Here is a 15,180-nt window from a genome sequence, read left to right as displayed (position 1 = left end):
CCTGACAGAGAGAAGAACACACGTCTCCTGCCCCCGTCCCAGGCACCGTCCTTCCCAACGGATGGAAAACATATGCCTGGTGATGTGCACGAGGGTTTGGGCTGGTACACAGGGTGAACATTTACATTGAGTGGTCATCTTTTCATTGTGTTAATTTTTATGTTCACCTTCCATACAAGGCCAGTGATACATTTGCTTTCTATTTTGTTTTTACGAATTGTTGTAAAATTGAATGTATTTAAGTAAAAATACTTCAAGAAGAGTTGTGTGAATAACAGTGCTCAGGGCTGTGATAAAACTTGTGACAGTGGATCATGAAAGTCTGGGCATCACAAGTCCAGGGGTAGGGACCGCGGTGAATTTCTAGCAGCATACGGTGGCCACCTCCCGTCCCTTTCCCCAGGGGAAACCTGATGAGGGGCCTTGAGCCAACTGCCCAGAAAATCTGGGGAGCGTGTGTTTTCCATGGTCTTTTCACCCATCTCTTTGAGGCTAGCAAATCAAAGAATTTGGAGACTACAGTAACAGACAAACACCCAGAAAGCCCCAGAGCTTGTGCTAGCTAATGGGCCAAGGAACCCCTCCAAAACCCTCAAGGCCACAATCTAGGCTTTCAGTGGACACCTAGGGGTCAGGAGGTTCAACGCACGGTTTTGCAGAGTTTTAACTCTTTCTCTTGGGCTTCCCACTTCTCCTTCTGGGCATCTTCCTTCTGTAACTCTTCTTTCAGCACTGAGCACTGTGGAGAAAAAGGACAAGGCCACGGGGGCTTGGCTGGGGGTCCCAAGTACCTGTGTTCACGCCCAGGAGTGTTTCCTGCTGTATAACCCAATCACACCTCTGAATTCTGAGAGGCGAGACCATTTGTGTGATGGGAGCACGGGATCCTGCAGTCGTTCCCAGTTCACCCCTCTCATGAGTTCTGAGGAATAGAGCGTCTAAATTCCTCTTCAAAAGCCAGCAAACTTCACCGCAGGGGAAATCCAGCTTTGTAGTGTCTGGGTACTTAGGGTGCAGGAATTGGGATATTTTCACGCTGTGACCAGTGAGGGTGGACGGGGCCGAGCCAGTGAGCCCAGGTCCATCTTAGGGCTTTTGTGCAGGTTGCATCTCAAAGACACAACTGCCCTGACTGGTGTGGAGGGGTAAACGGAGCTGTCTTGCCCGAGGGCGGCTTGGCAACAGGCATTAAGGGCATAAGGATGGATGTGCCTTCTTTTGACCCAGCAATTCCCACTTTAGGAATGTACCTTAAGGACAATGACTGGAGAAATAAGTAAATCTGTAGTTTCAAGGATGCTCTTCACAGAATTGTCAGTAACAGTGGAAGAAAAAGAAAAAAGAGGAAACAACCCAAGTGTTGTTTAGAACAGCAGACCACTTTATAACACTGGGTACATCCAGGAGAAAGTATGTAGCTTTTAAGACGAATGATAAGAGCATTGATTTATTAGAATGGAAAATAATCAGTATTTAAAATTTAAAAAATGTGCATAGTAGAAATTCACTATAAAATGATTGATTGATTTCTAGGCAATATATAGAAACAAGACTGGAAAAACAGACATGAAAATATTAACACTGATTTCTCAAGGTAGCATTTCCTCTCCTCTCTTTTTACTTTTTCTTTTCAATGTCAACTACTTATTTTTCTAAAATTAACACACATGATGTATGTCATTAAAAAAAAGGCATCTCAAATGTTCACAAGAGCAGTACCCTTGGTGGTGACGAGCCCTTGTGCTATTGGCCAGCACAGTCTAGAGGAGAAGGGACCTCATTCCAAGGTCAACGAGGAAGGGGAAACGGGGACATAAATCATCCAAATGCACTTCAGGAGGTAGAAGAGCCAAGCAGGTGCTGTCTTTGCAGATTCCTTCTACTTAGCACCAGCTCTGCATCCCCTTCCCGTCCCCAACACACACACACACACACACACACACACACACACACACACACACCACATTAAACAGCTATAGCACATGCCTGGGAAGACACTCTGCTTGGGAGAAACGAATGCAGAGGGCTTGGCCAGGCAGCCGACCTCGGGCAGAGGCAGAAGAGCACAACTAAAACCAGCCTCCCACTTCTTGGAAAACGATTTTGTCATCCCCATTTCACAGATGGGGAAATGGAGGCCAAATAAGTTACAAGAAAAGAAAGCTCTGGGATGGGACCCTGGTCTGTCTGATCCCAAAGCTCATGCAGTGCCTTTCACCAGCTCCAAACTGGGTATGGTACTACGTACCAGGTATTACTTATTGTGCCTTTTCCTTGGAACCTCAAGGTCTGTTCTCACCCCACCCCCATGCAGACCTAGCTATCGGGTAGCCTCTGGGAATCTCTGAGTTGCCACCTGAGATGAAAGCTTTGAGGTTTTACCTTGACTCACAGAAACAGGCACATCATACAAATACTGAGAAATCTTATCCTATAGAGTCAGGATTCTAAAGTTAGCATTGAAGGCAAGATTTGCAAATAGTCAAAGTTACATGGAAAAAGCTCTTTGCTTGCCTACCACGCTCATCTTCCATAGAGACATTCTGCACACTAAAGTCTAAGGAGGAAATGAGAGTCTGCGTGTTTGCATCTGGATCTTCAGACGTTCTGCTTTGAAGACAGTTATGAGAACCAGTGGTTCTGGGACCACGACGCAGCCGTGTGGTCATCCGTGCTCACAGAGAGATCGTATTCTGTTTAATGTTAAACTTTGCAATGGCAGTATATGCTCATAGGGGTGTTTGTTGCTGGGATTAAACAAACTAATTTATAATAGGGGTTAGAAAATGTTTGCTGGATTTGAAAATCTATTATGCTTATTCTGAGCCACATACATGCTGTCCTTTGAAAGGCTTCAGAGAAGTTGGCCACCTGCCCAGCAGCTACCCTCCCTGTGTCCTTGGGCACTGGCCTCATCTCACCACCGTGTGTCATGTGACTCCACTGTGTCTGCTTTTCGCAGCTACAATTTGCTGATGACCCGACACTCACTCTGAAGCTGAGGGCTTCGAGCTGGTGATCCTTTTCTTTGTTCTCACTTTTCAGTTGATTCACCTCCTGTTGTAGTTGTTGAACTTGACCATCCTTTACTAACACGTCTCTTTGCAAAGATGACACCATCTCTGTAAAAGAACCAAACCAAACCAAAACAAAAGACTCATGGAGGTCAAAGAGGCAGGAAGGATCATTGGCAACACCATGGCTGTCAGCCAACGTTCGGACAAGACCTTCCAAGCCTGAGCCACCACCGGTGCCCGCCTAGAACTGGGGAGGCTTTTTCCAAGGGTCCCAGAGCAGGAATGGGAATGAGAGCAAAGTCCACGGAACAGGGTTTGAGGCTTCAGTGAGAATGAGGGGCGGTCAGCAGCAGCGAGAGGAGAAGCCTTTAGGGGCCCCTTGTGGGCACTAGCCAGGCAAAGCTGGGAGGAGAGGCCACACCATGGGCCTGGGGAACAAAGGCCCAGCACAGGGAAGGTCCAGGAATTCTTCTCCAGAGGCCAGGAGACGGGCGTGTGGCAGAGGGCACTGCTGGACGCTATTGATGGGGTGGTTGGTTTCACAGTCCTCTGAGTTTGGACCCCTCTCTACCACTTATTAGCTTCGTGGTTTTGGACAAGCTATTTCACCTCCCACTGTCTGTCCCACACAGAGTTATTGTAAGGGTCAAATGATGCGGTATGTCCCAAGAACACAAAGTGGCTAAATTATGTTTGTTAAAGGGTGCCTATTATTTTTTTCGGCAGCCAGCTTCCAAAATGGCCCCAATGATCCCTGCCGCCTAGAATTCATGCCCTGTGTAGCCCCTCCCACCCTGAATAGGGCTGCCAGGGGAACCAATATGATACTGTGGAAATGACGGACTGTTTCCTCTCAGGCTGGGTCATAAAAGACACTGTGGCCTCCTCTTTGCTCCCTCTTGAATCACTCACTCTGGGGGAAGCCAACTGCTGTGTTGTGAGGACACTCAAGCAGCCCTAGAGAGAAGCATGTGTGCTGAGGGACTAAGGCCTCCAGCCAATAGCCACATGAGCAGCCATTCTGAAGGGGGATCCTCCGGCGCCCCCCGAGGCTTTAGATGACATGACTGATGCCCCACCCGACATCTTGACTGCAACTCATGAGAACTAAGTCACCCCCCGCTCAAATTCCTGAACTACAGAAACTGGGGGAGATCATAAATATTGGTTGGGGTTTTATCCATTACATTTTGGGGTAACTTGTTATGCAGCAATAGATAACTACTCCATTACTGTAGTATCATTTTTTTTAACATCTTTATTGGAGTATAATTGCTTTACAATGGTGTGTTAGTTTCTGCTTTATAACCAAGTGCATCAGTTATGCATATACATATCTCCCCATATCTCTTCCCTCTTGCATTGTAGTATCATTTTGAATAAAAGTGGGAAGAAGGGTGCATAAATGCAGTGGTATTGGGTTATCTCCTACGGTTCTTTTCTTGAAAGAACATCAGGCCCAGTTTTAGTGGTAGGTATCAATCAAGAATGTCTATGAAATAAAGCACAAAATGCTCCAGAATTTCATTTTAAAAATGAGCTTTGCCTCCAGGACACAGTTCAGTTACTTGGAAATCCCTCTGGGGCTTGCCACACTTTGAGTGGGTCCAGCCCATCTCAAGCGTTATCCCAACCCAGGTCTGTCCGACTCCCTGATCAGAGAAGGTGGGATCTGAGACAGGCTTGATGCTTGGATGAGGTTTCACTGGCCGACATACGGGAGGAAGGTGAGGACCAGTGAGTTCATCCTTCCATTCCTGGTGCCCAGAACAGCACCTAGCCTGGGGGAGGTGCTCAAAAAATATCTGAGGACATCCCAAGTGAGGGAGGAGCATAAGCAGAGACCTGGGGGCAGCAGGGGGTGGGGCTGGGTGTGATTAAGTTGCAGAGTGAGGCAGAAGGAAAGCACAGATTCATACAGAGATGGTGATTCACGTGCGACTCAATGCTATGCCTGGCTTCTACAGCTGTGGGCATGTTTCCTGCTACGCGCTGGCTGCTTTCAGAGTGATGTGCCCCTCCGAGGCTCACTGCCTCCTCCCTGTCACCTGCTTCTCTCCCTCCCCTCGTCTGTGAGTGGTCCCATCCTCTTCAGGTCTCTAGGCATGCCAGTTCCTGCTTGAAAACCTCCACTGGATTCCCAACACCCTTGGAATAAAAACCCAGACCCCCAGACCCTGCCCAGACCCACAATCCCCTGTTCACTCCATGCAGCCTCTCTTGCCCTTGGCTTGTCCTTGCGCACCTGAAACAGGTCCTCTCTAAAAGAAGGACATAGCCGTGGAGGATACAACATAAACTGGTTAGAATCAGCTAGGTCCAAGGGGGCGTAAGATTCGACTTCCAGGGGAACTGGAGCCTCATTACAGGCTCATTGTAATACATGAGCGAAATGACACACGCACCAGCACCAGGACAGTTCGGAGGCTGAGCATAAAGGTCAGAAAGTGGGTGGTGGGGCTTCCCTGGTGGCGCGGTGGTTGAGAGTCCGCCTGCCGATGCACGGGACACGGGTTCGTGCCCCGGTCTGGGAAGATCCCACATGCCACGGAGCGGATGGGCCCGTGAGCCAAGGCCGCTGAGCCTGCGCGTCTGGAGCCTGTGCTCCACAATGGGAGAGGCCACAACAGCGAGAGGCCCGCATACAGAAAAAAAAAAAAAAAACAAAAAAAAGTGGGTGTTGGCCCAATTCCTGGAAATCCCCGCCCCTTCCCCAAAATATTAGAGTTGTCCCAATCCTCCCACTCATTAGCCTATAAAATTACCCAGCCCATAAAACCCAACCGCCCCATATTTGGGGGTCTCTAGCCTTCTGAAATGGCCCACACTCTGTCTGTGGAGTGTGTTTCTCTCTAAAGAAATCCACTTCTTACTTTGTCTCTCACTGAATTCTTTCTGCGATGAGACATAAAGAACCTGAGCTATATTAAGTCGCGAGACCAGATGCGTGATCTCGATTAAAAGATAGTGGGTTCTCACTGGGTTCGAGTCCCAGCCCACGGGTTCAAGTCCCACCTGAGTTCCATGGTTGCACACCCACTAAGCTGGTCCCCCTTGGCCTCCCCGCTTGAAGCGCTGGCCACCACGACACACAGTTTATTTTCTCCACAGCACCACTGCTCTCTGACGTGGGCTTGTGTATTCATCCGTTTACTTTTATTGTCTGTCACCCCCTCCCAAATCTGTGAGTACAGGAATATGACTGTCTTGCTTGGCTCTCCCTCCCCGGAGCCTGGAACGGGGCCTGACACCTAGTAGGAGCTCAAGAAACATGTGGAAGCAATGAAGGAATCCAGGGAATCAAAGCTCAGCCACAGCTGTGTGTTGGCTGCACCTCTCACAACCCAAGCCCTTTATCAGGGAACCACCTCGGATCAAATTAGAAAATGTTTTCACTTGGGCCCAAGTGCACTCGGCTGAAATGGGTGAGACCATGGGTGCCTTAAAGGAGTGAGCCCATTTTGTCCACGCTCTAGTTTGCACTCAGGCTGCTTTGTGGAACCACCCAAGCCACAAGGTGACCTGTGTTCTCCCTGGTGGGGCCAGTGCTCAGGAGACCTTGTAGCAAAGAGATAACATTCTCTCAAATATTTACCAGGCCCTGCCCTCGGAACTGGGTGGCAAGAAACCTCCACTGAGGGAGAACTCTAATGCAGCGACACGGGTGATCCCTGAGGCTGCACCCATGTCACGGGCACAGGTGTGCTGGTTGACTGGTGATGTCTGCAGGGGGAGGGCAGAAGCTCTGGGGCCTGAATGCAGAAGGGCCTCACCTGATGTGATGGCGGCCTCCCTCCTTAAGTTCTCGGCCTCGTGCTTCAGGGAGGTGATTTCTAAGATTCTCTCAGACAGGGTCTGGCACAGCACCTTGTTGTACACTTGCTGTAGGGCACTGATCTGTGGAAGGAGGCAACACACCGTCAGAGGGGGCCAGCCAGGCCTGCAGGACACGCCGGTACTTCTCCAACGTTGGGCAAAGAGTCGGGTTGATCTTGGATCGGGGTGTTGGGGAAACCAAGGTTTTCAGTTGTCACTAGTGGAAGGGGCAGGAGGGGGCCTGTTCCTTCAGTGACCACCATGTCATCGGTCCTCGAGACACGGACCTTATCTTTGTGGCCACCCAGGGGCTCGGGTGTTTCTGTCTTCCTATGACCTGTGGGTTTTCAGCCATAAATAGACCAGCTGTTGGTTCCAGATCATCCAGCACTGACTGGATGCACAGCAAAGTTCAAGAGCCAGGAGCAGGTTATGAAATGAATTCCCTCTAATGAGAATAGAGGGTAGTTTATACCTCACAGAACACTCCAGAGTTTACAAAGCCTGTTCACACATGCTACAATGATACTCGTCACAGCGTTGCTGAAGGCTGACGTTCCCATGAATGTGCCCATTTTGCAAGGGAGCCAGGTTGAGACTCAGAGAGGCGAGGCCCCCTGCTCGGGATCACGCGGCTGGTCAGACGTGGAGTCTGATTCAAACCCAGTCTTTAGTTGCCTGGTGCTCCGCAACGGGAGAGGCCACAACAGTGAGAGGCCCGTGTACCGAAAAAAAAAAAAAAAAAGCAGGTTGTCAACCACCTGGATTAACCATGACCACATCCACGGCTGAATTTATATTAGCTGTAATAAACACAGGTCCATGATTTACTCAAGAAATCACTATCCATTTTTTTTCAAATTATCTATTTGTTCTTTGTGTTATTTCTCCAATATCTGCTTCTAACCCTGAGAAGAGTGTAAGTTGAACAGAACACCCTAAAAAAAATTCGAAGTAGTTTGCACATCGAGTGCGTACAGTACACATGAATTCTGCCAGGAAGCCCTGGAGCCTGCAGAGAAGGTGGCAACTTAGACCTTGCCCTTGGAGAGCTTGTTATGTGCTCTGCCATTTGTAAGTAATTGTGGACAATACAACGACTATGAGCCACTGTGTAGAGAAGCCACAGAGGTGCCACAGACTGTGCTGGGCACTTAATGCGTGTCGTCTCATCTGATCTCCAGAATAATCTTGCAGGAGGCATTTTACCCCTCATTGTGTGGATTAAGAAACTGAAGCTCAGAGAGGTTAAACGACTTGCCCAAGGTCTCACATCCAGGAAGTGGTGACACAATTTGACTCCAATACCTGTGCTCTTAGGACTTCTAGGTTACTCGAAGTCATGATTTATTACCTGCTTTCCATACTCGCAAACGGATCTTAGACGATTGGTTAGTGAATGATAGGATATTTTCCAAGTTAAAAAAAGGAAATGAACATTAGATGGTGTGAAAAAACACAAGACATCGCATGGGCTACTTAGAAATGGGATTTTCTAGGAACACTGACAACTGTCTTATGGAAGTGTTATTCATCTGGTACATGCCACGCGCTGGAAGCAGCTCAGAGGACCCCAGCCTCCATCCGGGAAGACCTGTGGTATGTTCACTGCTGTACCAGAGGAGTCCTGGGCCCAGCTGGTACCCGCCCACGAGAACCGATTGTTAAATGTCCAGGAATTTTGCCAACTGGTTGATAAACACAGCCATTAATACGAATTAACTTACATAAGTTTACAATTAAATTATATCAGAAACAAAAGTTATACAAACTTAAAACTCACCCTTTCCTAATTATTTTACTCTATTTTATTATTACCTATGCTCTTGAGGTTATTTCACTCTACTATATGTTTCTGTTGGAAATGTTACATAGTAATGTGTTACCACACCTCTCTTTCCTTCTCTGTATTCAGGGATGTGTCATTGGGAGCTTGAAATTGACCGTGGAGGGCGTATTACACCATAGAAATCAGGAAATGTTATAAATGAGGGCTTGGTTTTTAAAAAGTTTTATACATAGGTTTAATAACGGTGGTTCATGTAGAGCTTGATTTTGTTTGTTTGTTTGTTTTGTTGATTGCCTAGACTTAAGACGGTAATGGAGAAAATGTTAACAATGCAGATTATACAAAAGCATGTTGTGTCTTAGCCGTTATGTTATGAATAGAGCAAAAAATTGGGGAAACGTTCTTCCAGTATTTAAAAATTATTATCTGATGCAGCAACAAAGTCACTCATGTCACTGATGAACATGTGAAGTTCTAACGTCTTTCTTTTTTCACTTGTATTATTCATAAATCCAAAATATCCAAAAATACCCACGAGTGCTCAGGTTGGGAACTCTCTCATTCGTCAACTGCAATGAGAAATTGGCTATGGATACAAGAGTTCACCTAAAGTCAATGAAAGCATTCTGTGAGGGTCAGCTGGCTATATAGAATTTACAGGAAAGAGTACTGTATATCTTGTTACATGGAAAGACTGTGCTACACATTCTTTATATCAGTAAACCTTATGCTATGCATCCATGTACTTTACTTTTTCCAGAGAGCTGGTCATTAAATATTTACCAGCCAATTGCTGGCTATGCTGGCACCCAGCAGAGTGCCTGCTATGGTAGGTGTTCGCTGACTGAGCTGAACGGTTGGCAAACGGAGTGTAAATAAAAAGCACTTTGATTCTGGGGCTGGGATGGGGAAAACACATGCTAAGCCTGGCGCATCTTGTAACAGCAGAGAGTAAGGAAGTGCCCAAAACGAAAAGGTGGGGAGATGCTCAAGGACACAGCAAGCAATCTGAAAGAGCTCCCAGTGGCCAAGGCTGGAAGAATTTGAGCGAAGAAATATTTAATGAGTATTGGATTATAATTCAAAGTGTAAAATCAGTATACATGGATCCATACTGACATAGATACATTAGTGAGGAAATACATAAAGGAGGGAGAAGAGACCGGCTTCCTTACAGAAGAATTTAACATACATAGATGTGGAGCTTAATTCCCATGGTCTGGAAGGGCCTGGGGGGTAGGGGTGATGGTGGCGAGCAGGGACACTGACCGCAGCATGGAGGAGCCATGGACCTGGAAAGACAGAATGGAGACTAGAAAACATGGCCAGTAGATCTCAGAAGCCAGGAGAGGGTGCTACTTGGTGCCAGGACAAATGGCCTTTATCTCAACAGCTCCCGGGGTGTCACCGTAACTCAGAGATGGGTAATAATTCTATGTCCCCAAGAAAAGGGTAAATCATGTACGGGGCTTCAGTGTGAGAAATCAGGGTTATACATTTAGAACACAGAACCGCCAAGTTATACATTATTTTTAGGTTTTGGAACTTAAAAGAATTAAGTCCCTTTGAGCTGTTCAGAAAAGCCATTCGTTTGGGTTTTTCCCAGCTGTGTTCAAGGAGATCTGGCCCATCTAATTTTCCCATTTTCTTGTAAATCTTCAATCTTACGGTTTTTCCTTTCCTTTCAAGTTCTAATCAGCTTCCTGGTCAGTCCATAAAATGGGAAATAGAATCTAATGAGAAAACAGCCGTATTTTTGCAAATAGCTTTTGCTACCCCTAGACTTGGCCTGCTTCAATTCGGTCTTGCCAGATAGAGAGACGGAATGAATGAATGAATGAATGAATGATCATCAACTAAGTTCAGAGAAGGAGCAACGTGGTTCTGATTTGGTAACAAAGGGTGTGGTCTGCCAGAGGAAACAGGACGCGGCCTGGTTCCTGACCGAGTCTGGGTTCTGTCTCAGCAGGATGCTAAGGGTTCAGCCCACGCTCCCGTCTCCACCTCCCCCGATGTCATCTGCATCGCCTGTAGACATCTGGTGACAACACAGCCTCAGGGGTCCTTTTGTGTGAGTTTTTGCTGCAGAGGCCAAGCCTGAGGCTGCCTGCTGCCCCGTGCCCTCCACTTCACTGGTCTCGGGAAATCGCCTTTGATGTAAAACACACAGCCTCAGGAGTTCTCATCACATAAGTAAGTCCCCACGGGACCTGTAAGAGCACAGGGTAGAGGAAATCCTACAAGGTCAGGTAGGAGATGACAAAGCTTGACCAGAAAGAGGCTTTGTTCTGAAGGGCACCATACTCTCTGGCCATTCACTCAGTTGCCGGCTTCTCAACCCCCGGTACAGTAAAGCCACATCCTCCTCAACAACGGGCCCTATTCAGAGGTCCCAGGAACGTGGAAACACCACCCTTCTTGGGGATGGACAACTAAGGCCCAGACTCTGAGCTTCTCATCACACCAGTTCACCACAGGAGAGAAATGAGCAACTCTGCTTCCTTGGAGACTAGCCTGGGACTTTTCCAATGGAAAAGTGGATTATTCATCATTTTCCTCCCCCCAGATCCCTAGTGGCAAATCCCGTTAGCAAGGCTCCACTTAGGCAATAGGAATGCTTCCTAATGTCATGGACATCTTCTTTGTTTTTGCCTCCCCCGCATCCATTTCTTCCATCTTCTGGATGGGCATCTTAATTTTTTTGCAGGGAAGACACCCTTTCCCTGACAATCCTGAGTCCATAGAACTCTGACCCTTCCACCCCAGAGGTGAGACCATAACCCAGGCCTGGACAATCAGAGCATTCCTGGCCCCTGGCCTCACTGATTGGTTCAGGAGAAGCCACGTGATCCAAGCCAGTGTCAATGAAGATGCTGGCTCTTTCCCTGGAACTGCTACTTTGGAGGGCTCTGGGGCTGCTGGTGGCCACTTTCCTACAGGTGAGGCAAGAGTCTGTCTGAGATTGGGAAGCTAACAGGGAAGAAAGAGTCAGATTCCTGACCATGATTTGGGTGCCTGGATCCAGCTGGGCCTAAGCTGCAGCTTTTGGCCTTTTCAGTTCCATGAGCTTTTTTTTTTTTTTTTTTTTTTGCCTAGGCTACTTTTAGTTGGTTTTCTGACACTTGCAAACAATCAAATTTCCTGGACAGTATGCTTACTGAGACTTTAGCATAAGCATCACTATGTACTCAGAGTGAAAGTTGTTTTAAAGGTTATGACATGCTCAAATAAAACCCACCAGACTGTCATCATGCACCAAATTTACCTTTCAACTTATAAAAGTAAAGCAGCATCTCCAGAGAAGAATGATTTAAGACCAAGGAACCAATCATAAGACAAGTAGTAAAACGCTGCTTAGAGAAACTTTGATAGATAAATAGTTCTCTAGCTACAGCAGGCTTCAGACTACAAACCCCAAATTTCTGCTTCAAAAGTTACTCAGGGAAGACATTCCATAGTTTCATTTATTTCGTTTTTTGGCCTCGCTGTGCACTTGTGGGATCTTAGTTACCTGACCAGGAATTGAACCCAGGCCTTCAGCAGTGAGAGCACTGAGAGCACTGAGTCCTAACCACTGGACCACCAGGGAATTCCCAACAGTCCACAGTTTTAAAAGAAAACTTTCCAGTTGAAGAAACAGGTAAAATTTATAGTATGCATCTGTTGTATATATAATATGTTAATGTCTAGTACATTTATCAGATCCATGTCAATGTAATTATATTATTACTATATTTGCAAATGCATATATATGTGTAATGTATATTTAGAACCACATATTTCCAGCTCTTTTTTAAAGAGGTATTGAAAAGACTGTTCAAAATTTAGTTTTCCAGCTTGTCTGTTTCTTCTTATTCCTCAGTAAACTTAAGCAATTAAGCAGCACATTTCCTGGCACACAGTAAGGCTCAATCTGAGTGAGTTCTTTCTCCCCAGCTCCCCCCTCTATTTTAAGTTCTTCTTTTAGAAACCAAGTCAAATGAAAGAGGCAGGACTGCATAGTGTTACAGGCAGAGGCTGGTCAACGTTTTCTGTAGAGCCAGACAGTAAGCATTTCCAGCCCTGTGGGCCATAGGATCTGCCCAGCTTACTCTGCCATTGTAGCCGACAACACAGGCAATACTGAAATGAATGGGATGGCTGTGTTCCCAGGAAACTTTACAGAAACAGGCGATGGCCCGCACTTGGCCCTGGGCCATAACGTGCCGACCTCGGGTTAAGACCTTGGGATCCGGCGTCACACAGACTCTGGTCCGGCTCCCGGCTCTGCTCCTTCTCTGTGACCCTGACGAGTGTGTCATTTCTGTGGCTTGTCTGTAAGACACAGGGATACCAACAGCCATTTCTTAGTCTGTGAGAAGTGGGTGAGATAGTGCACGTGAAATGCTGGGAACACTTCCTGGTCCATAATAAATGAGCATAAAACATTAGCCACCACGTGTGATCACCATCGTCAAAGCAGAAGAAGAAAGGGGGCAACTGAATTTGTCCAGGAACGGCAGCCATATCCCTGGTAAAGAGTTAGTGGGTGGACTTCCCTGGGGGCGCAGTGGTTAAGAATCCGCCTGCCAATGCAGGGGACAGAGATTCGAGCCCTGGTTCAGGAAGATCCCACATGCCACGGAGCAACTAAGCCCATGGGCCACAACTACTGAGCCTGTGCTCTAGAGCCCGTGAGCCACAACTACTGAGCCCGCGTGCCACAACTACTGAAGCCCACGCACCTAGAGCCCATGCTCTGCAACAAGAGAAGCCACCGCAAAGAGAAACTCGCGCACTGCAAAGAAGGGTAGCCCCCGCTCGCCGCAACTAGAGAAAGCCCGCGTGCATCAACGAAGACCCAACGCAGCCAAAAATAAATAAATAAAATAAATAAAATAATTAAAGAAAAAAAGTTAGTGGAGCCAGGGACTTCCCTGGCCGTCCAGTGGTTAAGACTCCACGCTTCCAATGCAGGGGGTGCAGGTTTGATCCCCGGTTGAGGAACTAAGATCCTGCATTGGTGTAGCCAAAAAAAAAGTTAGTGGAGCCAAACAAGCAAGGAAGCCAGATAACTGAAAATGCAGTTTCTCCTATTATCAGTGGCTTTCGTTTTTACCCACATAATGAATCATCCCCTGTCAGCGTGTGAAATTGCAGGTTGGACTGGGAATTGCAAGACCTTCCTTAACCGCTGGGCAGTGAAGGACCTGCCTGGGCTCTCACGGCCCCACGATGCTTCGTGCTATTAGGAAAAGCCTCCAAGGGACTCAGGAGAGCCGGCTTTTAATCCTGTCTCTGGATCTATATGACTGATGCCTAACCTTGGGGAAGTCACTGAAACTCTCTGAGCCTCAGTTTATGCCATGATAGGGGTGGTCCCAGGGACCTCTATAAAAACAACTGAAGGGGGAAAGGGGACCTGGGATTGATGAGTAGCTCCTTGGCAGAAATTGGAAATTGAAGCTCAGAAAGGTAAAGTCAGTTGCAGCTGGCATTTCAACTTGGGTCCATCCAACTCCAAAGCCCTTGCTTTCTCGATTGTGTTCTGCAGAGCTTCCCCATTAAAGCAGCAAGGAATATTGGCCGACAGAGGGCGCGCTTCTCGCAAGACAGCACGTCATGACATTGCAGGGACAGAAGACAGTATCCAGGAGCCACGTGGGAGAGTCTGGCTGGACTGGGAACAGGGCAGAGCAGGCTTCAGGGAAGGCCAGACACAGGCAGTCATGGGGATGGGGGCTGCCGCCAAGGAGCTGTCAACCCCCTCATGGAACAACTCGGCACGTCATTTGTGGCGCCTGGCTTCCTTTTTCATTCTGGCCATTTCCATCCGTTTTGCCGTATTTCAGAACAGAGAAAGACATGATGGATACATACGGGTGACGTGGGTTTCCTTACTCAGCTGCCTTGTAAGAACGGCGCCACTGTGACTAGCACAGCTTGTTTCCACACCTCCTTTCCCAGAGCTCAGAAAGCACGAGTAAAAGCAACAACCAACAAAACCCACAACACGGCAGCACACCTGACTCTGGGACTTCAATTTCCCACGCCTGGTGCCAAGACTCTATGGGATTAATCAACGGTTGCTTCAGGGCATTGCAGATGGCCCTGCGGGTTATGTCCTGCACAGCTTCAGTGGGCGCCATCCACATGGACTACGTTGTGAAGGGTGACCCTGGAGTTGTGCAATATGGCAGCCCTAGGTTATACTTTGATGAGAGAGCTATAATTTACAAAGTATGGTCCTGGGGGCTTCCCTGGTGGCGCAGTGGTTGAGAGTCCACCTGCCGATGCAGGGGACACGGGTTTGGGCCTCGGTCCGGGAAGATCCCACATGCCGCGGAGCGGCTGGGCCTGTGAGCCATGGCCGATGAGCCTGCACGTCCGGAGCCTGTGCTCTACAACAGGAGAGGCCACAACAGTGAGAGGCCCGCGACCACAAAAAAAAAAAAAAGGATGGTCCTGGGCAGAACCTGGCTGCCAATGCACTTTGTCAAACAAGAGTTTTTCTTTATATTTTTCCATCTTGTATGTTATTCTATGGGTAATTTATCTGCAAATGTATTTATCTGCTAG

Source organism: Mesoplodon mirus, assembly GCF_964341445.2.
Source record: "Mesoplodon mirus genome assembly, chromosome: 3".
Classification (NCBI taxonomy): Eukaryota; Metazoa; Chordata; class Mammalia; order Artiodactyla; family Ziphiidae; genus Mesoplodon; species Mesoplodon mirus.
The sequence above is the reverse complement of the archived record's forward strand: the minus strand, read 5'-3'. Positions refer to the sequence as shown.